The following is a 23,704-nucleotide window of genomic DNA, read 5'->3' on the forward strand; positions in this document are numbered from 1 at the left end:
GAATAGATTAAACTTTTTGTTGTAAGGGGGAAGAGTGGCAAAAGAAGGGGGTGCCGTTCTAGATACCTGGTGGACCTCCTTCCCTACTACTACCGCGACGCCGTTCCTTTTCTTGTCGTTAAGCAGAAATGACCGCAGAAAAAGTAATTTTTGGAGGGGTCAGCAAAAGGATGGGTCCATCAGGACGATATGGCACTCTCACCCAAAAATAGATTTGTTCCAACACGGTTACTTACCTAGAACTACCTTCTTAGGAGTTACTGGTAACTCTACCTAACCGACCAGCTTTTTGTATAGTTTACCCTCTTCCCGTTTTCTACGGGGTCAACCTCAGGCAGTGTGATACGTGCCCTGAGATGACCCAGGGTCGGGCAGCGTGCTAGCTCAGGTCGAATCGTCTGTAAGTTTCTGGTCGCGGCGTGATCAACATCTCGCCGCGCTCTCTCTTACCTGTGCGACCCTTTTGTGTCCCCCGATCCTTTGTGCTTACCGCGTGTTACCCGCGTGTTTCCCTTTCACTTTCCCTTTGCATCCTTGTGTCTCTGGGTGTATTAGCATTGCGTTTTGGATCAACCTGAGATTGATCCCCACTCCTTGTGCTCCACGTGTAGGGGGAAAGTGTGTTCCCCTGCCTCTACGTGCCCGGAGTGTCCTAACTGGAGTCAGATCCAGTGGGTGCTCTTCGGGACTAAGAAGAAGAAGGCGGCTAAGAAGTCGCCTAAGGAATCCAGTGTCTCGTCGCCTGTGGTTTCTCCAGAAGTCTCGGCAGACCGTAGCTCCCGTCCTTCTTCCCCTACCCAGAGTAGGGGACGAGGTAAGTCCGTTGCGGGGAAGAGGCCCAATGCCCTTCCCCAAGAGTCTGATATTCCTGTGGGGGAAGTGTCTAGTGTGGGGCAGGCATGTGTGGGCCCTGAGAGTAGTATGGGAGTGTGGGTAGGAGGCGAGGTCCTGGTGCCCGCAGGTCCCGTCTCCTTGGAAGATCCTATATGGGGGAATCCAAGTGTGGATTCTTCCCCGGCATCATGGCTTATTTCAGGTACTTCAATCGCTCCCTCGTCTACGCTACCCCCTGTGTTTCTGCAGCCTCCCACACCTGGGAAACGTCGAGGATTTCCCCCCGCAGTCTTGGACGTTTCCTCTAAGAAGAAAGCCAAGAAGAGCAAGTCCAAGGAGTGGGTGAACATCACAGTGCCCCGGAGCGAGCTGTTTAAGGTTACCACAGCCGCGGCCGCTTCCGGGTGGCTCCCTAGAGCCTCGCCTTCTGTGTCTCATCCTCCTACCTCCTCCTTCGGACCAGTCGCCCAGCAAGAGGGGTCGAACCAGGCCCCCCGTGTAGTGGCTAACCCAACGGTGGCCTCCTCTTCTTCTTCCCTTAGGAAGGACGTACGTCTTATGAAGGAAGGCTTAGCGTCGACCACGGGCACCTTGATCCGCATGGATTCCCCCATTCATAGGGTCCCCCGTGGAACAAGGTACTCCCATGACGGATACCTTTGTCCTCACGGGGCAGCCCATACCACGGGTATCTTATGAAGGAATGCTTAGCGTCGACCACGGGCACCTTGGAGGCCATCCTAAAGCACCAAGGGCGCCCGTCGGTCCGCATGGATCCCCCATCCACGGGGTCCCCCGTGGAACAAGGTACTCCCATGACGGATACCTTCGTCCCCACGGGGCAGCCCATACCACGGGTATCTTATGAAGGAAGGCTTAGCGTCAACCACGGGCACCTTGGAGGCCTTCCTAAAGCACCAAGGGCGCCCGTCGGTCCGCATGGATCCCCCATCCACGGAGTCCCCCGTGGAACAAGGTATTCCCATGACGGATACCTTCGTCCCCACTGGGCAGCCCATACCACGGGCAGACTAGTCCAGCGTTGCCTTTCCTACCTTCACGGAGTACCCCCTTACGGAGGAACTGGTGACGGGCGCCCTGGTGGAAGGAGGGGAGTGCTCGTCTGACGACATTTCCTCCTACCGTAAGGTTCTGGCCCTAATTCGTCGACACCACCGATTAGACGAACCTAAGCCCTCAGCAGCAAAGGCCGTGCTCTCCGGACTGTCCATAATGGTCGTCAACCCTGTGCAACAAAGGCCTTCGTTGTCTCTCCCTCTCGCTCCGGACGTGAAGTTGGGGATGGAGAGAATAGATAGCTACCTGGCAGGACTGGCGGAGGACCCCAGAAGCCAGAGTTCCTCCAGGCTGCTTCCAGGGCTGAAATCGCAGAAACGTTTCTACGTCCCAGTAGGGCATCGCAGCGGACCCCGTGCGGTAGAACAGCGGTGACCTCACTGAACCAGGGAGCCTCGGAAGACAGGGCCACCACTGCCCCGTGTGCTTTTCCCCGTCAGAAGCCTCTATGATGGAGGACATGGCACAGGACCTTGTCTACGTGTCCTCCTGGTTGGATTGGTGGTCTTGCAACTTGGTGGGGTTTCAGGCGTCCCACGACCTCTCCCTTCCAGACAATCAGGCCACGCTGAAGGAGCTAGTTAGTTCGGGAGGCAAGGCCTTTAAGTTTTTGTCGTCCCAGTCCCTGTCTATGGCTACGAACTGGGTACTTAGAAAGAGGGATACTGTCCTTAGCAAGTTGGTGCGGAAGTTACCGGACAGAGAATCTAGGAGACTGAGGAATTCCTCTGTGTGGGGAAACGACTTTTTCCCCTTCAAATTGGTGGAGGATACGATGGAGAAAGGGAGGAGAGTGAGAGACACGGACCTTAGGCCCCCCCCCCATGAGGAAGCCCGTGTTTAGAAGAGCCTCAGCGGATGTCCCTCACTCCTCCCAGTCCGCCCCTTTGCTGCCTCGAAGAGACCCACCGTCAGCTCCTTGGCTTCAAACCTCTCAGCAGACCACCCGTAGGACCAACGAAGCCCCTCAGTCAGCCTTCAGACCCTCCTACAGTATCTCTAGGAGAGGTCGCTCTGGCCGCTCCTCCAGAAGGAGGTAGGAAGAGAGGCCCCCTACTCCTTCAGGAGGCCCTAGTAGGGGGATGCCTCAGACATTTTTGGCAAGCAGGGCGGGATCTCGGTGCGGATCCCTGGACGGTGACGGTCCTGAAAGAGGGCTACAGACTCCCTTTCCTAGAAGAGCCTCCCCCTCTCATCCCAGCCCATCAGGCCGAGTGGCTGGTTCCAAAGGACCCCTTGAAGAGGTCGACACTACAAGAGGAAGTAGCGTCCATGATCGCCAAGGGAGCTTTGGAGACAGTGGAGAACCCCGGCCCGGGTTTCTTCAGCAGGCTCTTCCTTGTGGAGGAATCGACAGGAGGGTGGAGGCTGGTCATAGATCTCTCAGCCCTCAACAAGTTCGTCTCAAAGACGGACTTCAAAATGGACACCCCCAAGACGGTGCTAGCAGCCTTGAGGGAGGGGGATTTCCTCATGTCCCTCGACCTCAAGGATGCCTATTTTCAAATCCTCGTGCACCCCTCCAGCAGGAAGTTCTTCAGAATCAAGTGGGAGTCCAGGGTCCTGCAGTTCAAAACCCTGTGCTTCGGCCTTTCGACGGCCCCGCAAGTGTTCACGAGGGTGTTCACCACGATCTCGGTATGGGCACACGAGAAAGGCATACGACTACTCAGGTACCTGGACGTCTGGTTGCTTCTTTCTGCCTCAAGGGAACAACTGAAGGAGCAAGGCGTTATGTTGCTCGACCTCTGCAGGGTATTAGGGATCACGGTCAACCTAGGAAAATCCCAACTAGTCCCCAGCACCAGAATGACTTACTTGGGGATGGTCCTGGACACCCAGTTAGGAAGAGCTTTCCCCTCAGGGGAGAGGTTAGCCAACCTGGAACATATCCTTCAACCCTTCCTGACAGGACAACCCAGGAGGGCCAAGGACTGGCAGAAGTTACTGGGTCATCTGTTTTCGCTGGAAAAATTAGTACCGCAAGGGAGGCTCAGGCTCTGCCCGGTACAGTGGAATCTGAAGGAGTCGTGGAACCAAGGCAAGGAGCCCCACAAAATAGTCCCAGTCCTCCCAAAAACGAGAGAGAGACCCTTCTTTGGTGGAACATCAGGTCGAGCACAGAGAAGGGTATGCCCTTTGCCCCCGATCCCCCGGAGATGCTGTTGTTCACGGACGCATCGAAGGAGGGTTGGGGAGCACACCTGCTAGGAGAATCGACAAAAGGACAGTGGTCCAGCGAGGAGGCGTCTCTCCATATAAACATCCTGGAGATGATAGCGGTTCTGAGGGCGTGTCGACAGTTCGTACACTTCCTGCGAGGAAACACTGTGGCGTTAATGTGCGACAACGCCACAGTAGTGGCGTATGTAAAGAAACAGGGAGGCATGAAGTCAAGGGTCCTATGCGCCCTAGCCACGGAACTGTTAGAGTGGGCGACTGAAGAAGGGATAGAACTGACGACAAGGTTTAGCCCAGGAAAGAGGAACGGGATGGCCGGCGGCCTCAGCAGGGCGGGTCAAGTGATAGGTTCAGAGTGGACCCTACACCCGGAGGTAGCGCGGGCAGTCATCCTAATGTGGGGCTCCCCAGTGATAGACTTATTCGCCACACGTCTGAACGCCCAACTCCCCGTGTTCTGTTCTCCGATCCCAGACCCGTCAGCAGCGTTCGAGGACAAGTGTTGAACAGAGTGAGAGTGTCGTCCAACCTGTCGATGACTTTGGTAGCGCCCTGGTGGCCGGAGAGAGACTGGTTCGCAGACCTAAAAGAATTAGCTCTTCGTCCTCCTTGGCCGCTTCCGAACAGGCCACGCCTCCTGCGTCAACCTCACTTTCACAGGTGGCACGAAAACCTTCGATCCCTTCGCCTTCACGCGTGGAGGTTATCGAGAAGCTCCTGAAGAAAGAAGGATACTCATCGAGAACCGCGGCAAGGATGTCGGGTTATCTACGGCGTTCCTCGGCAGTAGTCTACCAGGAAAAGTGGGCAGTCTTCGTGAAGTGGTGTGCGTCCAAGAACATCAGGCCCTTAGGGGCGTCGATCCAGGACATTGCAGACTTTCTGGTGTACCTGAGAGACGACGTGGGTTCGTCCATTCCGGCCATCAAAGGAGTTCGAGCAGTCCTAAGTCAAGTCTTCCTTCTTAGGGGCATTGACTTGGGAGCCTCAAGGCACATCTCTATGCTCATCCGCAGTTTTGAACAATCATGTTCCCCCAGGAGGTACGGGTTCCGCAGTGGGACCTAGCCAGAGTTCTCAAGGTTCTGTCAGAGCCGCCCTTCGAACCTCTCAGGGACGTACTAGACAGAGAACTCACCCTTAAAACAGCTTTTCTTTTAGACCTGGCCTCGGCGAAAAGAGTTAGCGAGTTACACGGCCTCTCTTACGAGGTCTCACACTCCAAAGGGTGGAGAGAAGTTACCTTTAGGTTTGTCCCTAGCTTTGTGGCGAAGACGCAGAACCCGGCGTGTTGGGATCCTCGGTTTGATGGTTTTTCGGTGCCAGCCATCCCTCGCTCCGACAACCCGAAGGATCTACTCTTATGTCCCGTGAGAACAGTAAGAAAATATCTGGAGAGGACCGCAAATTTCCGCCCTCAGATAAAAAATTTATTCATCTCAACAGGCCGGGTGAAGAAACCGGTCTCGAAGAACTCTATCTCTTTCTGGCTGCGACAGGTGATAAAGAGGGCCTACGAGGCTTCTGGAACTCCTCTCCCAGGAAAACCAAGGCCACATGATATTAGAGGTCTGAGCACCTCCCTGGCCTTCGAGAAAAACATGGCTGTGGGAAAGATCCTGAAGGCTGGGACCTGGTCTAGACAGTACACCTTCACTGAACACTATCTCAAAGATTGCTCGAGAAAATCCTTGGACAGGTTTTCCATTGGCCCAATCATTTCGGCCCTTCAAGAGATCTAAGGTCATAGCCCCAGGGTAACCGGGGGTGTTAATGCCAAGAGACGCTAGTTCCTTCCTTAACCTTACCCCCCTTTCCTTCCTTCCCCGGTCCGTCCGGGCCAGGAAGATGTTGAAAAGGCCTTAGTCACTTAAAGGAGCGCCCTTCAAGAGGACATGTATCGGAGTTGGTTTTGAAAAGGTAAGCCATTAGGCACTAAGTGAGTTTTTTGGATAGTTTCCCCTTCTTTTCGTGCAGTTTTCTAGTGGTCGTGGACCCAAGACCTCCTTAGAGGTTCCCTATCTCGCGTGCTTCCCCGTCGACTTCTGATCCCTGCAGGACACTCCCACCTCCTAAAGTGTAAGTCTCCTAAGAAGGTAGTTCTAGGTAAGTAACCGTGTTGGAACAAATCACAAATTTTTAAGTAATTTGTATTTTTCCTAACATACTTACCTAGAACTACCTTCGGGTTATGGCCCACCCATTCTTCCCCGAGAACCTGCAGGATCGAGTAGTACCTGTTCCAACGAAACTTACTGACGATTCGACCTGAGCTAGCACGCTGCCCGACCCCGGGTCGTCTCAGGGCACGTATCACACTGCCTGAGGTTGACCCCGTAGAAAACGGGAAGAGGGTAAACTATACAAAAAGCTGGTCGGTTAGGTAGAGTTACCAGTAACTCCTAAGAAGGTAGTTCTAGGTAAGTAGGCCTATGTTAGGAAAAATACAAATTACTTAAAATTTTGTGATTTTTCACTTTGCTAAAAATCCGTTTTTTGGGCTCAGGCCATGTCGTCCTGATGGAAGCATACTCAAGAATTGTCTTGAAATTACTATTAGCTGTGGGTTTGTGTATATGCCCTCCACCTTGAATAGATTTCCTTATCTGGTCTACTAGACCTGTATATGCAATTTAAGAGATCTGTCATTTCCACTAAGCCTGGAGTTGGTTTAGTGCCCTAGCAGGGAAAATGTCGACATCGACAATAATGATTCAAGTTTTGTATTTCCTTAGGAACAAAAGGGAAAACTTTGGAGCTTACCTTTTTTACTTACCATGAGAATGTAAGATTCGTTCTTTCAGAAATTGTTATTGTGATTTTAAGCTATAAGCCCTATACAGGGATTAAATAAAACTCTAGTATATTTTATTAGTCTATAACTGAGGAAGCAGTAATAAGACGCAAATACGTTTTATGTATTTTATTTTGCAACTAATTTATCAAATGTAGTTACAACAAAGTATGAATCTGATCCAGCATTACAACACATCAAAGTCCATATTTTCTCGTTTAGAAAAAATACATGAATACATTATCAGAATAACGCCGCTCAATGGAGATGTGAAACTAATTCTCTCTGACATGTTCAGATGTTCGGAAATGCATAAACACTGTGACGCAAACGTTCACTCGGCACTGGTGTATTGGTCAGGTATGCCCCTATATAAAACAGTATGTTGATCATCGCTGTGATCTGCACTAGAGGTTAAGTATACCCATGCACCCGATGCACTGTAAAGTCCCAAAACAGTCCACTGTTCATCGCAGCACTAGACGACGGGTTTAATGACACTACCCGCCGCCACCACAAAGTGTTTTATTTCATGTACTTGCTTTGCATAGTGATTGTAGAAGACCCTGGATGATCTTCACCCAGTGTATGAGCGGAGTCTTTCAAAGTCCACATGTTGAAAGAAGTTCAACGAAGAAGCAACTTTCCTCAAATCGTGACCTGCGGGTGTACTGTCAGGATCCGCTCTGCGAATAAAGAAGGTGAGCTTCGCTCTCAGTTGTCTTAAAGATAGGTTTGATCCTGAGGTTTCGCTTCTGAAGACCTGTCCTCCCTTGAAGTCTGAAGTTCTTCGAAAATCTTCGAAAATAGACCTTACGACACTCTACTGGGCACAGAGAGGCATCTTCCTTCAGTGATCAGATTTTCCAAGGACCCCACCTCTTAGTGGGTAGCTCGTTCTTGGCAAGAAAGGCAGGATCAGGATAAAAGGTTCAGTTCTCCTGAGTCTAGGAACTGAATATGGCCTTCGCTTCTGGATAAGGCCACTATTTCTCTAACTCTAGCCCCTGAGGCTATTGCAAACAGAAATATGACTTTCTGTGTTAAATCCTTTAGAGTACAATCCTCATTGTTAAAGTTCGAAGCATAGTACAAGACTTTGTCCAAAGACCACGTGATGGGCTTTGGTGGGGTTGCTGGCTTGAGTCTAGCACATGCTTTTGGGATCTTATTAAAGATTTCACTAGAGAGGTCCACCTCAAAAGCATACAGAAGTGGTCTAGCCGGGGCCGATTTACACGAGGTAATTGTAGTAGAGGCCAGGCCTTGTTCGTGTAGGTGTATGAAGAATGCAAGACAGAAATCTATCGATATTTCTGTCGATTTCCTTGTTTTCATAAAGGACACCCATTTCTTCCATGACGATTCATATTGTCTCCTAGTCGAAGTTGACTTGTACTCCTCGGTGAAGTCAACTTTATCCTTCAAGATTCGTTCTCGAGGATGAAGCGTAGACAGTCGACTTCTGGATCAGTTGAGATAGTACTGGATTCGGCAGAGGAAACAGCTTCAGTTTCCGCTCTAGGACTAGAGGGAAACAATTGCTTTTGGGCCACTTGGGGGCCACTACTGCTGCTGTCCCTCTGAAGGATCTTAGCTTGTCGAGGACTCTTAGCAGCAGATTGCTTGGTGGAAACAGGTAAATGCAACTCCACCTGTTCCAATCTAGGGACATGGCGTCCATCGCCTCTGCTTGAGGGTCCATGTAAGGGGCTACGTAATGAGGTTGTTTCTTGTTGTCAACCGTTGCAAAGAGGTTAATCTGCAGTTCCGGGACTTTTTCCGAAATTAAGGAGAATGAGTCTGCGTCTAGGGACCATTCTGTCTCTATGGGGTTTCGCCTGGATAGAGCGTCCGCCGTCACATTGCGGAGCCCTTGTAAGTGAACTGCTAATAGGTGCCATCCCTTCCTCCTTGCCAGGGAAAAGATGGCTAACATCACATGGTTGATGTGGGGTGATCTCGAACCTTGTCAATTTAGACACTTTACTATCACCTCGTTGTCCAGGACCAATCTGATGTGGATTGATCTGCGAGGGGATAGTTTCTTCAAAGTCGGGAAAACTGCTATAGCTTCTAAAATGTTGTTATGAAAGGTGTTGAACTGGTGTGACCAATTCCCTTGCACTTTTTTGTCATGAGAATGGCCTCCCCATCTTTCCAGGGAGGCATCCGTGTGTATCACTACTGATGGTTGTGGTGGTTGCAGGGGAATTGTCTGTGCTAGGCTGTTGGCTGCTGACCACTGCCTCAACTGCGTGCGCAACAAGGTTGGGGTCAACCTTAGTTGATTTCTTCGAGCGTTTGATGCGTATTTCCTCCAGACTCCTGATGCATCTTTCAGACGTGCTTTTAGCACCGGGTATGTCACTGCTGCGAACTGGAGAGAGACCAATACTCTTTCCTGTTGGCGTCTTCAAATCCTCTTGTGACGGATTAGAGTCCTGACAGATCCCGCTATTTCTCTCCTCTTCTTTAAGTCCCATTGGATTCCTAGCCACTGGAATTGTTGAGCTGGAGAGAGACGAGATTTCTTGCGATTGATCTTGAAGCCCAGGTGTTCCAGGAACTGGATCACCTTGTTGGCTGGTTGCAGACAAGTAGTCTTGGATGCTGCCCATACCAGCTAATTGTCTAGATATGCTACCACTTGAACTCCTTCGGAGCGTAGTTGTTGGACGATTATGGCTGCTAGCTTCGTGAATATCCTTGGGGCTGTGTTCAGTCCGAAGGGCATTGCTCTGAAGACAAACTTCTTCTTCTGTAGTGTGAATCCTTGGTAGGAGGAGAAAGGGCGACTCATTGGAAGATGCCAGTAAGCATCTGCTAGGTCTATTGAGACCATGTACGCCCCTTTTGGCAGAAGGGTCCTTATGTGTTGCAAAGTAAGGATCCGGAACTTATTGTTCTCGATGAACTTGTTGAGTGGAGACAAGTCTAGAATGACTCTGAGATTGTCTGAGTCTCTTGGGAACACAAAACAGCCTTCCCTGGAATTTGATTGACTTCGCTTTCCTTATTACCTTCTTGTTCAAGAGTTCTGAGGTATATTCTTCCAACAAGGGGGTGGAGTGTTGGAAGAATTCTGGAAAACGGGGTGGAGTTCTGCTCCATTTCCACCCTAGTCCATTCGTGATTAGGCTGTGTAGGCCCAGGGATCGAAGGTCCAGCGGTCCCGAAAGTGATGCAGTCTGCCCCTTAATTGGAACCCCTCATTGCTTGGGGGTTCCTGCGGATTTGTTTCTGCGACCACGTCCTCCTCGGCCTCAAAAGTGGGACATGAACTCGAAGAGGAAATACGGAGGTCCCCAGCCCAAGAATAAAAAGGCAAGGAGACCATGTAGACCTGCACAACTCCCCGCCGTGACTATGACCATGATGCCTCAGACCACCTTCCAGATGGTCCCTCAACAACTGGTAGCCCAGTCACCAGTTTTCAACCCTAACTTTGGGAGGCAGTCGACTTCCTTTCGCCCCAGTCAGAAAGGAAAAGGCCCTAAGAGAAGTTACCTCCGGGAGAACTTCTCTTAGGGCCTTTTCCTTTCTGACTGGGGCGAAAGGAAGTCGACTGCCTCCCAAAGTTAGGGTTGAAAACTGGTGACTGGGCTACCAGTTGTTGAGGGACCATCTGGAAGGTGGTCTGAGGCATCATGGTCATAGTCACGGCGGGGAGTTGTGCAGGTCTACATGGTCTCCTTGCCTTTTTATTCTTGGGCTGGGGACCTCCGTATTTCCTCTTCGAGTTCATGTCCCACTTTTGAAGAAGGTTCCTGTTCTCCGTGGCTGCTCTGGCAATGATCTCTTGGACCAGTTCTGTGGGAAAAGGTCTTTACCCCAGATGCACGAGGTGATCAGCTTCCTTGGTTCTCTACAGGCTCTCCTCGCTCTGAGGAAAGCATATGTCTTTCACAAAGGTACCCATTATGAAACTTAGTCAGGAAGATGAACATTTCTGGGGCATTATGTTGACCTGCACTCATTTCCAGACAGTTCTGGTGAGAGAGGGAGGCCACAAGTCTCTCCTTCGACTCCTGTTCCTTCCTCAGAAGATGGTCTGGCAACTTCGGAAGGTTCTCATTGAACTGTTGGCCTGCTATTTCTGGATCCAACTTAAGAGACGGAGAAGGTTAGGTGGACATCCTTCCACTTCTCCTCGCAGGTAGGAAGTGCTAGAGAGAATGGTTTGCATTCCTCTAGGGTTGGGCAGGGTTTGCCCTCATCGACTGCCTTGACGCCAAAGTCTAGTGCTTTCTCAGAAAAGGGGAAAGAGATGGAGGAAGGAGCAAGAAAGGTGGGGTGTTTCTTGCTCAGTGCTGAGACTTTGGAGTTTGTGTACCTGGCTCCCTTCAAGGCTTTTAGGAGGATGGCTTGCGCCTTGTTATGTTCGAAAACAAGACCTATTTGGGTACCGTTTCCTCTCGGGCAGCGTTTTCATCCCACAGTCTCACGTAGCACTCTGGGTAGGCCGAAAAGTTAGGCCAGACCTCAAGGTCTTCAATCAGCCTGGCCCCAAACTTCTCAGAGAAGAACAGTTTCCCATTCATCATGGGCATATGCTCCGCATACTTAGGGATTAGTTTCGGAGCAGTGACGGAGATCCGACACTCTAAGGGGTTTCTTAGCAGTGCCCTTGGTGGATCTGGGACGGTCCATCCTCTCCTGTAACAGTATCTGCTGCTGCTGCTTGAGTGATTCGCACATCGTCTCTTGTTCCCTTTGGAACAATTCCATCGTCCGTTGAATCGATGTTAGGATCTCTTAATTTTTGTTGACATGGGCAACTGGTTGTGGAGTTAGAGCCAAGGATATTGACGGCATAGGTTGGTATGCCGTCACGGCAAACTGAGGGTTTTCTGTTGCCGTTGATACGGATCCTTCTTCCTCTGCTTGTGGAGGTTCCACGTTTTCTTCAGGGCCACCATGCAGTAGGTCCTGTTCAGTGTCAGTGGACACTTCTGACATCCTCTCTTGGTGGATGTCCATGCCTTCCAGCGCCTTATTGATGTTCGAGTCGAGCTTCAGTTGTATGAAGGGGGGCTGGATCTGTTCCTGGGGCACCACCGCACTCGGGGAACAATAGGCACCTTAGGGAGTCATTGGGTAAGTATAGTCCTGGATAGTTTTTCTGGAACCCTCTTACTCATTTGCGAAGGGTCTCCCTCGCTGTATCTCTAGTCTCTATGGTGACTTGGGGGGGCTTCTCCAAAGCCGTTGGCCAGCAGGGTTGAGCAGGTGGGGCAACCCTTCAGGTCCCAATACCTGAGGACTGCTGACACGATGCAGCAGGGGGCATGAGTCCTGTACTTCGTGTGACCACAAAAGTCTTTCCCTTTGTGGTTACAGAACAACGCTGCGCACTTCTCCATCGGCTCCTCCTGTAAAGGAAAAGGGCTAAATGAGTATTGATATTTTTTATATCAGTGATATAAAAGCATACAATTTTTATTAACAAGAGTAATCACTATTGTTTATGGTAGCTTAGGATAGTAAGCTTGAAAGGAAGTAGAAAAGACACATCTGTATTTCTTCTCCCAGGCCTTTGCTGAGACCTTCGTCATTATTAATATTCAGTTTCCCTGATAGGGAGAATACAAGGTAGAAAAAACTCTAGGAACTAGAGTTAGAATTAGTAAATGTCTTATACTAACATTATCCAGCTGTAGTATATATTAATACCGATCGGGTATTTTAGGTTCCTGATGATCGAGGAAAACCATCTGGGTGTTGAAGGAGTATTCAACCTCAACAGAATATCGTGGTCCCAACAATTGTCTGTGATAGGAAACCCAGAGTTTGTTAGAAAACGTTTACTACGGTAAAGTTGTATACAGTAGTTTTGCCGGCTGCATTGCCGGTGTTAGGTTAGTACCTGGCAGTACTAACTGATAGAAAGAAAAAGGGTTAAGGTAGAAGAGTTTCCTATTATTGTGAATAAACATAACAGTTGGAAGTGTAGGAGGACTATCAGACTGCCTACTGTCTCCTTGCCAGACTGAAAGTTCCAATGGAAGGGGAAAGAATCTGTCAGATTCTGGCTTCCACCCATTCACAAAAGGCCTGTCGCCAGCTATGACGTGGAATGCAGGTCAAGGGAGAGCTGAGGACTTCCCAAAGTATGTTAGGTTCCCACTGGCAGCTGTCAGGAGCCGACTCAATCTTCCCCCCAATATTATTCACTTCCTGTGAAGGAAGGGAGTAAGGGGGAAGGTGGCAGAGACGGCTGAACTAACTGCTACCGGCAGGGTACCAGCCGGTAACGCAGTCACCCTAGAAAGCCGGGATGACTGTCAGAATACCGGTGAAAGAATTTTGTGACGGCTATGACATCACTAAAGGACAGAAGGGGAAGGGTAGAGAGTCTTATAGTTCATTGATATCAGAGGTGGTGGCAGGTATGTCGCCTTCCTCAAACAATGAACTGAGGAAGCATGGCTTCCTGTGCTGACGACATCGTCGGCGGCAAGACAAGGGCACCCTGAGTTAGTCACTATCTAAATCAAAGCCAGAGGCAGTAAGAACTTTGTTCTACTCGACAGCAATGAATGGCGGCGACACTCAGGGAGGGAGGAAGGGTTTAACCTCTTCTCTCTGAGAGAGAATGAATGTCGTAACTTTTCTCTAGATTATAGAGAATGTAAACTTTCATACGAATCGAGAAGGAATGATAGGGTGAGGCTAAACATGGGGAATTACTTTACTAACGTATATATGAGCGAGAGTAGCCTAGCTCTGGTAGGAGCCCAGGCCAAGGTAGTTGGTACCACCGGGGTTCCCGCACCATACGATAAGTAAAGCCACATAATAGGAAGTGGAATAATATTCATGTATGCAATATCGCAGCTTGTATGATTAGCCTAGCTAACATTATAGCTTAATACCGGGAAATGTCGCCCTACTGACTAAATAAAATGCAATTGTACGGGCGACTGTAGTCGTAAAATGGCTGCCTCTGGTCTTGGCAACGCTCACCCAAACACACTTAAATTATGGAAATTTAACTGTGAAAAGGGAGACTAAAATTATATACAGGAAATAATTAATACTCAACTTTCCAGAAGATAAAGATGCTGGAGATTGCATGAGAATAATTCCAAAACTTGTAACAAAACACTGGGTTAATGGGGAGCACAACACGCTTAGAGGGCCACAAGAAAAGGAATGGCGTTGCGGTAGTAGTAGGGAAGGAGGTCCACCGGGTACCTAGAACGGCACCCCCTTCTTTTGCCACTCTTCCCCCTTACATCAAAGAGGTAAATCTATTCAGGGTGAAGATTGCTATGTGTCGTATCTAGAATACGTCCCCTGATATGCGATATCCTTTATTGGATGCTCGCGCCAGGAGTTAGAATCCTGGAGACCTTCGGTTTAATTCTCTGGGAGTATCACTGTAGCAAATATCCCTTAGAAGGCTACCTAAAGGAACCCTTCCATCCGGAGGACATGGCCTGAGCCCAAAAAACAAATTTGTAAGTAATTTGTATTTTTCCTAGTACAGTATACAAACCTGGAGCTATTTATACAAATTGGCCTGCCACCCTGTCCCCCGAGAAGTCCTGCCATAAAACAAGGTGGTTACTCAGCCGCGAGGTGTGAGTGAGCGGGGTAGCCAGTCTACCCCCCCCCCCCCACCCAGTAACTAGCAGATGTGGTAGTTATCCCTCACTAAAATTATCATGGTTCGTCTTTCAACTACGCCGAAAGTATACCCCTATAAATAGCTCCAGGTTTGTATACTAGGAAAAATACAAATTACTTACAAATTTTTTATATTACTCCGTAACACAACAAAATGAAGTCACTCGGGTTGCCAGCTCACCTTCCACCCAAAATGTCACCAGACCTACAGTACTTTTTTTAAATTTATGGGAAGCATTTCAATCTCATAACAACTGATACTAACCACTGAAACACTTGGGGTTTGGATGATGGGAATATTATCACTCAATGTTTGGATGATGGGAATATCCTTACTCAATTTTTCGATGATGGGAATATAATTACTCAATGTTTCAATGATGGGAAGTTTTACAAAGATAGACCTTAAGACACTTCACTGGACACAACGAGACATCTCCTTCAGAGGTCAGATTCTCCAGGGACCCCACCTTTTGGTAGGTAGCTCGTTCGTGGCAAGAAATGTTGGGTCAGGAAAGAGATTCAGTTCTCCCGCTTCTGTGAACTGAATATGGCCCTCATCTCAGGAAAGGGCTACTATTTCACTAACTTTGGCCCCTGAGGCTAGAGCAAACAAGAATATGACTTTCTGGGTTAAGTCTTTCAGAGAGTAATCCTCATTGTTCAGTGTTGAAGTATGTGTAGGATCTTATCCAAGGACCATGAAATGGGCTTCGGAGGTGCTGCAGGCCTAAGTCTAGTGCAAACCTTAGGGATCTTGTTAAAGATTTCGTTTGACAAGTCTACTTGGAAGGCGTATAGCAGAGGTCTAGTCAAGGCTGATTTACACGTTGTTATTGTATTGGCTGCTCAACCTTGTTTATGAAGGTGGATAAAGAAGGCTAAACAGAAATCTGTTCAGATTTCTTTTAGTCCTTTTGCCTTGAAGAAAGCAACCCACTTCTTCCAAGATGACTCATATTGTCTTCTAGTAGACTTGGATTTGTATTCTTCTAAGAAGTCTATACTGTCTCTCGAGATCCCAAACCATTTCTTTACTGCTAAGGAGAGAAAATCATGAGATGAGGGTTTTGGGTTTTCTGTGATGAAGCGAAGACAATCGACTTCTGTACTTGTTGAGTCAGTACTGGCAGCCTCAGCTTCAGTTCCAATACTAGAGGGAACCAATTGCTCTTTGTTTGGCCACTTGGGAGCCACTAGAGCTGCCGTTCCCTGAAAGGATCTCAGCTTGTTGAGGACCTTCATTAAGAGGTTGGTTGTAGGGAACAGGTAAATCCAGTTCCATCTGTTCCAGTCGAGGGACATGGCGTCCACCGCTTCTGCTAGAGGGTCCTCGTATGGGGCCACATAACGAGGTAGTTTCTTGTTGTCGCTCATCGTGAAGAGGTCGATCTGCAGTTCTGGGACTTGACATAAGATAAAGGAGAATGATCCTGCGTCTAGGGACCATTCTGACTCTATCGGCGTGAGCCTGGATAAAGCTTCCGCTGTCACATTGTGGAACCCTTGAAGGTAAACTGCTGATAAATGCCATCTGCTCTTTTCCGCAAGGTGGAAGATGACCAACATCACTTGGTTGATTTGGGGTAATCTCAAACCTTGACGATTCAAACATCTCACTATCACCTCGCTGTCCAGGATCAGTCTTATGTGGAATGAATGGCGAGGGGACAGTTTCTTCAGCATGAGAAAGACTGCCATGGCCTCCAGAATGTTGATGTGGAAGGTCTTGAATAGAGAAGACCAAGTTCCTTGGACTTTCCGTTGGTGAGAGTGACCTCCCCATCCTTCCTTTGATGCGTCTGTATGGATGATGACTGAAGGTAGAGGTGGTTGCAAGGGCACGGACCTCTTCAGGTTTTTGGCCTTCGACCATGGCTTGAGAAGTGATCGTAGTCGAGTCGGTATTGGTCTTCTTAGATCTCTTCGAGCGTTTGATGCTTATCTTCTCCAGACTCCTGATGCATCCTTTAGTTGTGCTCTTAGCACCGGGTCTGTCACTGATGCAAACTGAAGAGAACCCAGTACTCTCTCGTGTTGGCGTCTTGATATCCTGTCGGATTTCAGTAGTCTCTTGACAGATCCCGCTATCTCTCTCCTCTTACCTGGGGGAATGGAGAGACAGTGTGACTTTCAAGTTCCAGTGTACAGTATTCCTAACCATTGAAACTCCTGAGCTGGAGATAATTGAGACTTCTTGACATTGATCTTGAATCCCAGATGTTCCAGGAACTGGATCACTTTCTTGGATGCTTGCATGCACTCCGTCTCGGATGCTGCCTACACCAGCTAGTTGTCTAGGTAGGCTACCACCTGGACACCTTCTAGGCGTAGTTGTTGAACGACTGCATCTGCAAGCTTTGTAAAAATCCTTGGGGCTATGTTTAGGCCGAAGGGCATGGTTCTGAAGATATATTTCTTCTTCTGTAGCCTGAATCCTAGGTAGGAGGAGAGTGGGCGGTTGATTGGAATATGCCAATAGGCATCTGCCATGTCTATCGAGACTGTGTACGCCCTTTTTGGCAGCAGGGTCCTTATGTGTTGAAGGGTTAACATCCTGAACTTGTTGTTTTCTATGAACTTGTTGAGTGGCGACAAGTCCAGAATGACTCTGAGTTTGTCTGAGTCCTTCTTGGGAACACAAAACAGCCTTCCTTGGAATTTGATGGACTTTGCGCCCTCCTTATCACCCGTTTGCTCAAGAGTTCTTGGGTGTATTCTTCCAGGACGGGGGTGGAGTGTCGGAAGAATTGAAGAAATGATGGTGGAGCTGTCCTCCAGCTCCAACCTAGTCCGTTCTTGATTAGGCTGTGGGCCCAGGGATCGAAGGACCAGCGATCCTGAAATTTTTGGAGTCTTCCTCCTACCGGAAGCATCTCATTGCTTCGACTGCCCGGAGGAGTTGCCTCCTTGACCGCGTCCTCCCTTACCCCCGCTTCCTCTTGGAGGGTATCTAGAGGAGCCCCTTTTCAACCCTCTACCTTTAGGGCGAAAGGTAGTGGTCTGCCTCTCATATGCAGGAGTAAAAGCTGGTGACTGGGCAACCAGCTGCTGAGGCACCATCTGGTAGGTAGGCTGGGGTTGTGCCACCATCTGGGGCACCGCGGTCATGGGAACTGCGGGAAGTTGTTGCTGTTTTCTGACAGGGTGAGAGGACAACTTGGGTCTCTTCTGCTTCCTCTTTGGTTGGGGACCCTCATCCAGGGAAGACTTCTTCTTCGCCGACATGCCCCACTTTTGGAGAAGATTCCTGTTCTCCATGGCGGCCTTGTCCACTACTTTTTTTTACCACTTCACTTGGGAAGAGGTCTTTTCCCCAGATATTGGAAGCTATCAGCTTCCTGGGTTCTTGTTTCACTGCAGCCGAAGCAAACACGAACTCCCCACATGCGCGTCTGGCCCTAACGAAGCCATATACAGTAGGTCTTTGACCAGCGTTGCCAAATGTGATTTGGCTATGACCATGTACATGTCTGGGATCTGTTGTCGCTTGCCATTGCCTCCAAGGTAATCTGGAGGGACTGGGATGCGGCAAGTCTCTCCTTTGTCACTTGCTCTCTACGCAAAAGAAAGTCGGACAGCTTAGGGAGGTTTTCGCTGAACTGGCGTCCAGCAATATTCGCCTCCAACTTCCCAACTGAGAAGGTAAGGTGTATTTCCTTCCAGTACTTGTCGTCCGTAGGCAGGGCTATCGTACGTAGGCAGGGCTATCGTCCGTAGGCAGGGCTATCGTCCGTAGGCAGGGCTAGGGATAAGGGTCTACACTCCTCGAGTGTAGAGCAAGGTTTCCCTTCGTCCATTGCCTTCATGACTGCCTTAAACCCTTTTTCCGTAAAGGGAAAGGATAGTTTAGCTGGAGCAAGAAAAGAAGGGTGTTTCTAGCTAAGGGCTGGCACTTTTGAATTAGTGAAGCCCTTGTCTTTCAGACTATTTGCCAACAGAGCCTCAGCTTTACCATGGTCAAGAACTATGACATCTTTTGGTTCTGTCTCCTCCTTGGACACAGGTTCCGCCTTCAAGTGGACGAAGCAGTCTGGGTAAGACTTAAAGCTGGGCCAAAAGTCAACATCCTCTATGAGGACAGCCCCCAGCTTTTCTGAAATGAAAATCTTCCTATTGGTAATCGGCATGTATTCTGCATGCCTCCAAGGGTTCACATCAGAGCAAGAAGGAAGATCTTTTACGTTGAGTCTCTTCTGAGACCCACGGGACGCGGCGAAATGGTCCATCCTTCTCCTCGATTCAGCGTCCCTTTCTACGTTCTGCTTACGAAGACTCTCCATCATAGTCATGAGACTGGCCAAAGCCTTACTCATGTCATCCGACGGAGGAGCAGAAGACGTAGAGGGTACTGGTTCTGGGGCCGGAACCGACAAAACGGACTCCGATTCGACGTCATCCTCTTCAGTCTCTGGAGCCAGGGTAGACTCCTCTTCCAGACCTTCCGCTAGAAGGTCTTTCTCGGTGTCCTCAGACACCTCCGACATCCTCTCATCTAGGTGTATGTCCTTCATTGCGACAGAGACGTCCGTATCTACGGAAATCTGAACGCGAGGGATCTCAGGTTGAGGCTGGGGTATAACAGCATCCACAGACGCCATGCGGAACAGACAGGCACGCATCCGTTCACTCGGAAGGTAAGGCCCCGTGGCATTCTTCTGAAAGCCATGAAATCCATCTGCGCAGCTTACTCGTGCTGCATCCCTGGACTCCGCTGTCTTGGGGTCATCAAAAGTCTCAGTAACCAAGGCCTTGCACACATTGCAGTCCTGGGGGTCCCAGTACTTCAGAGGTCCCTTGGAGATGGAGCAGAGAGAAGGAGCCTTGCACTCTACATGGCCACAGAAGTCCTTGCTCCTCACATTGCAAAAGACAAAAGACTCTCAGGCACTTGGGATGGTCCTCCTGTAAAGAGAGGAAAAATAAATGAGTATGCAGTAGTTCATCACACCTGATAAAACTATATAAATGTTATTATTAATATTTTTGCATATTATTGCATATAGCTTAGGATAGACAAACTAGAAAAGAATTAAGAAAGACACATACTTGTGTTTCCTGTCCAGCCAATTGCTGCGACCTCCCGCAAAATTAAAACCTAGAGTTTTCCTATCCAGGAAACCCAATGAAAGAATTCTAACCTGTAAGGATAGATAAGTGTAACTTAACACTGACTTTCCAAAGGTTTTAATAATGAGGGTAAATTGTAACTGAAAATCTATCAGTATGTGGAAAGAAATCTTTTCTTTCCATATATAATTGGTCTCAACAATAGACTGTGCATGGATACACAGGGTATGTTGGAAAAATAACTACTGTATATTTTATACTATAGTTATCTGTCTGCAGTATAATCTGTACTGCAAATATACTGGCTACTGTATAATCATAAACTGTAGTTTTAGCCGGCATGTTGCCTGCAAGGCTAGCATCTGGCGGCACAGTCCAGCTGGCGTCTTGCCGGCTTGGGTAGTGGCCGGCAGCATCAACCCGGCGGGTGCCGGCTAGGTTAGTCCTGCCGGCGCCTTGCCGGCTGGGGTAGTGGCCGGCAGCATCAACCCGGCCGGCACCTACCGGCTGGGTTAGTCCTGCTGGCACCCACCGGCTGGGGTAGTGTCGGCGCATTGGTCCACTGGGGTAGTGGCCGGCAGCATCAACCCGGCCGGAAACTGCCGGCTAGGTTAGTACCCAGCGGTACTAGCCGATAGAGAGAGAGAAAGGAAGGAGTGAAGGGAACCTTATTAAGTGTGTATTAACAATAAATAAGGGTGTAAGTACAGTACTTAGTCTTACTGCCTTCCTCCAGAAAGAGGGTTCAAATGGAAGGGGAGAATGTATCATTCAGGCTTCCACCCAAACACAAACCATTGCCGGTCTCTGCCGGCCACTGGTATGTGGTTGGCAGTCCAAGAGAGGACTGAAGAACACTCTACAGTAAAGGGGTCTCCCGCCGGCAGCCGGCCCAGCTGGCACAGCTTCTCTCGAAGCCTTGCGTCCATAAGGGAAAGCTGAGTGACTAAGCCGCTGCATGTAGGAGCCCCGGCCGGCCCCACAACCCGCCGGCAAGCGATGAAATTGTAGGACGACGGCCAAAGGGTTGTGATGGCTAGGCCATCACTAAAGGACAGAAGGGGGAGAGAAAAGGGTCCTGTATGAGGTGTGGAAGGAGCCGGCAGGGTTGCCGGTCCCACCACACCCCTAAGAAACTCTGTTTCAGTATCGGCGTAATCCTAGGCGGCAGGAGAATATCTATTTTCCAGCCTAGGGTCTGCCAATACAGTTAAGAGGACGGCGGCAAACTTGCCGCCTCCTCTAAACAAGGGAGAAACAGAGTTCCAGTGCCTGCGCCATCCTAGGTGGCAGAAGAATGTCTATTCTTCAGCCTAGGGTCTGTGAACACAGAACTAGTCTTCTAGACTGCAGGGAGAAGGTGGTGGCATCATACAACCACATCAAGTGCAGCCTAGGGAGGTCTAGCCTCCTATGCTGGCAGCCTAGTCCGGCAGGGGAATGACTATTCACCCTGCCGGCAAAAGACCATATACTCTGAGGTTCTGACCGAAACCTAAAGCCTGCTATCTGCGGCCAAGGGAAGAGACAGAAAACACTAGCCTAGTCAAACCCGAGTGTCTACTCGAAGGTAAAACTAACTAAGGTTGTAGCCTAAGGCTACACTCAGAGGGAAGGAGAGATTACTCTTAAATCTCCACTGGAGACGAGTATCGATTTATATGATAATTCTAGGATATCTATCTCCGCCTGAATTGATAAAACGATACACGAGGGTAACCGGGGAACATGTATGAAAGTATACTAAAGCCACTAGGTTAGTAGCCTAGTGGCGGGTGAGATTCGACTACCTTAATCGCCGAAACACTCTCGTATAAGATCTCAGAGGAAAAGGAATATATATATGCAGTCAATGTATCTTACATGTATAAATTGCCTAAATAGCTTCATTTAATTTTTAATTCACTAGGAATGTCTATTATATCATGTATGAAAGTAAACTAAAACGCATAGGCTAGGAAACCTAGCACATTCAAGGTTCGGTTACCTAAATCGCCGAAACTATCAAGAATACAATCTCCATAATATAAATAACTTCCTAGCAATGAAGACTGAATAGCTTCGAATTATTCATGCTATTAACACCGGGAAAGTCGTTTAGGCTAACTAAATAATTCATGCGTAATGAACGACAGTGCCCATGACGCCTCCGGTTCAGGCAAAAGCTCTCTCGCTTAATTTAACCTAATTTCACTGTGAGGCAGGAGCTAAAATTTATACAATGTAAAGATTAAATACTCAACTTTCCAGAGGCTGGAGATTGCATGATAAATCCAAAGAATAGAGCATAAACGAAAGAGCAACTTGGAAAATCACCGAGCTATAGCGCTACACTTATAGGAATAAACATGGCGGCGACGTACAGCGCCATCTGGATACTCAAAGTAGTAAGGGAAAAGGGTAACCTTGATATCGGCTCCCCTTCAAAATTTGCCACTTTTCCCCTTGAAGCGAAAACGGTATTCGGGGTGAAGATTGCTATGTGTCGTATCAAGATATATGTCCCCTGATTTATGCGATATCCTTAGGAGAAATTTTAAGGATATTCGCACCAGGAGTTAGAATTCTGGAGACCTAAAGGTAAATTTTCTGGGAATATCACTGTACACTAGTCAAATTTACCCTAGGAAGCTACTTATAGGAACCTTCCATCAGGACGACATGGCCTGAGCCCAAAAATGTAATTATTGATTAAAGAAATCTAGAAATTCTTTAAGGTGGAATACTTTTGCTACTGTTTATGTGATTCTAGGTCTAGTTACGTTTCTGCTAACTTGGTAAAACTGCACTCACCTAACAGAAGTTTTTTCCAAGGTGTATTCAGCAACTGTCTATTTGTATTATTTCGGAACAAAATATGAGAAAAAAAAAGATGTATACTGCATAAACAACTATTATGTCATAGTGTCGTCTGCTACAAGACCTCTAGTTGGCATGTTTGCTTGTAGAAGGGGGTTGGCGAGTCATCAGCTGATTACCCAAACAAATAATTTGCTATTGTACTTCATTAAATGAAGTGCAATATGAAACTAAATTAAAACACTACATATGAATGATAATTGTAGGCTTATATTCTATCTCTCGTGAATTTGAGTGCTTGTATGTCAATAGCTTGGTGTTTGAGGGGTGTCAAACTCCCCTATACAATTTTTTCTTGAGTGTTAAGACGCAGGGTGATTTTTGAGGGCATTTTCTATGAAAAAAGGTGCGTCTTATGACACGCGAAATACGGTAAGTAACTAAGTTTAATATAGTATATTTACATTGGTGATTGTATTGTTTTAGAATTTATTTAATTAATGGACAAAAAGTTTTTACAACAAAGGTTCAGTTAGCAAACGTGGTTATGGTGACTCTTCGTCAGATAAAGTTAGTTCTATCACAAAAGATTCGATGAATTAGTTAATACAGACGTCATTTTTCGTGTTTCCTTTAAAATGTTATCAGTATGCTTAATAGCCTTGACCCAATTTTCCTTGCAAATCTGAAACAGTCGTTTTTGATATGTTTGTTGCATCTGTGACATGTTTGATTGCTTGGTCAATTCCAAATTTAACAGTTCATTATCCTTTTCCCATTTAAAAAAAAACTGATAGACATTGTGTGCCATTTTTCTTTCTGGGCAAAACCCCGATGCGGGAAACTCTCCATGGTGTTTTACGGAAGGCTATTGTGCGAGACATTGAATGCGGAAGCTAATCTTTAAGCATTTAATAGGATTTGACCAAAGGCCTTCGTGAACTGACCCAGTGAAGATGTGGCAACATATATGCCATATCTCCTGGTTTGTCATTTTCCTTCCCTTCTCTTAGTGAAGCAAAGGCATTGGGATTAAGGAGAAACGGCAACACCGCAAGTGAGCTTGAAGTTTGCTCGTAAAATGGTTCTACTATAGTTAAGCTACAACCCGAGTTGAAAAAGAAAGATGCTATAAGCCTTAGGGCTCCAACAGGGAAAAATAGCCTAGTGAGGAAAGGATATTAGGAAATAAATTTACAATTTGAGAAATAATGAAAAATTAAAATAAGATATTTTAAAAGAGTAACATCGAAACAGATATTTCAACGTAAAACTATCTTTTATTTAAATTTACGCTAAATAAACTCAACCAAT

The 23,704-nt window shown here is 48.0% G+C and overlaps 1 protein-coding gene across 1 annotated transcript in view; it reads left to right on the plus strand.

Annotated features, from left to right (window-relative positions):
• The window catches only part of LOC137629303 (fanconi-associated nuclease 1-like), a 79,292-nt gene that overhangs the window by 41,021 nt on the left and 14,567 nt on the right, over positions 1-23,704 (plus strand). The window lies entirely within an intron of this gene.

This window comes from Palaemon carinicauda, chromosome 37, assembly GCF_036898095.1.
Source record: "Palaemon carinicauda isolate YSFRI2023 chromosome 37, ASM3689809v2, whole genome shotgun sequence".
Classification (NCBI taxonomy): domain Eukaryota; kingdom Metazoa; phylum Arthropoda; class Malacostraca; order Decapoda; family Palaemonidae; genus Palaemon; species Palaemon carinicauda.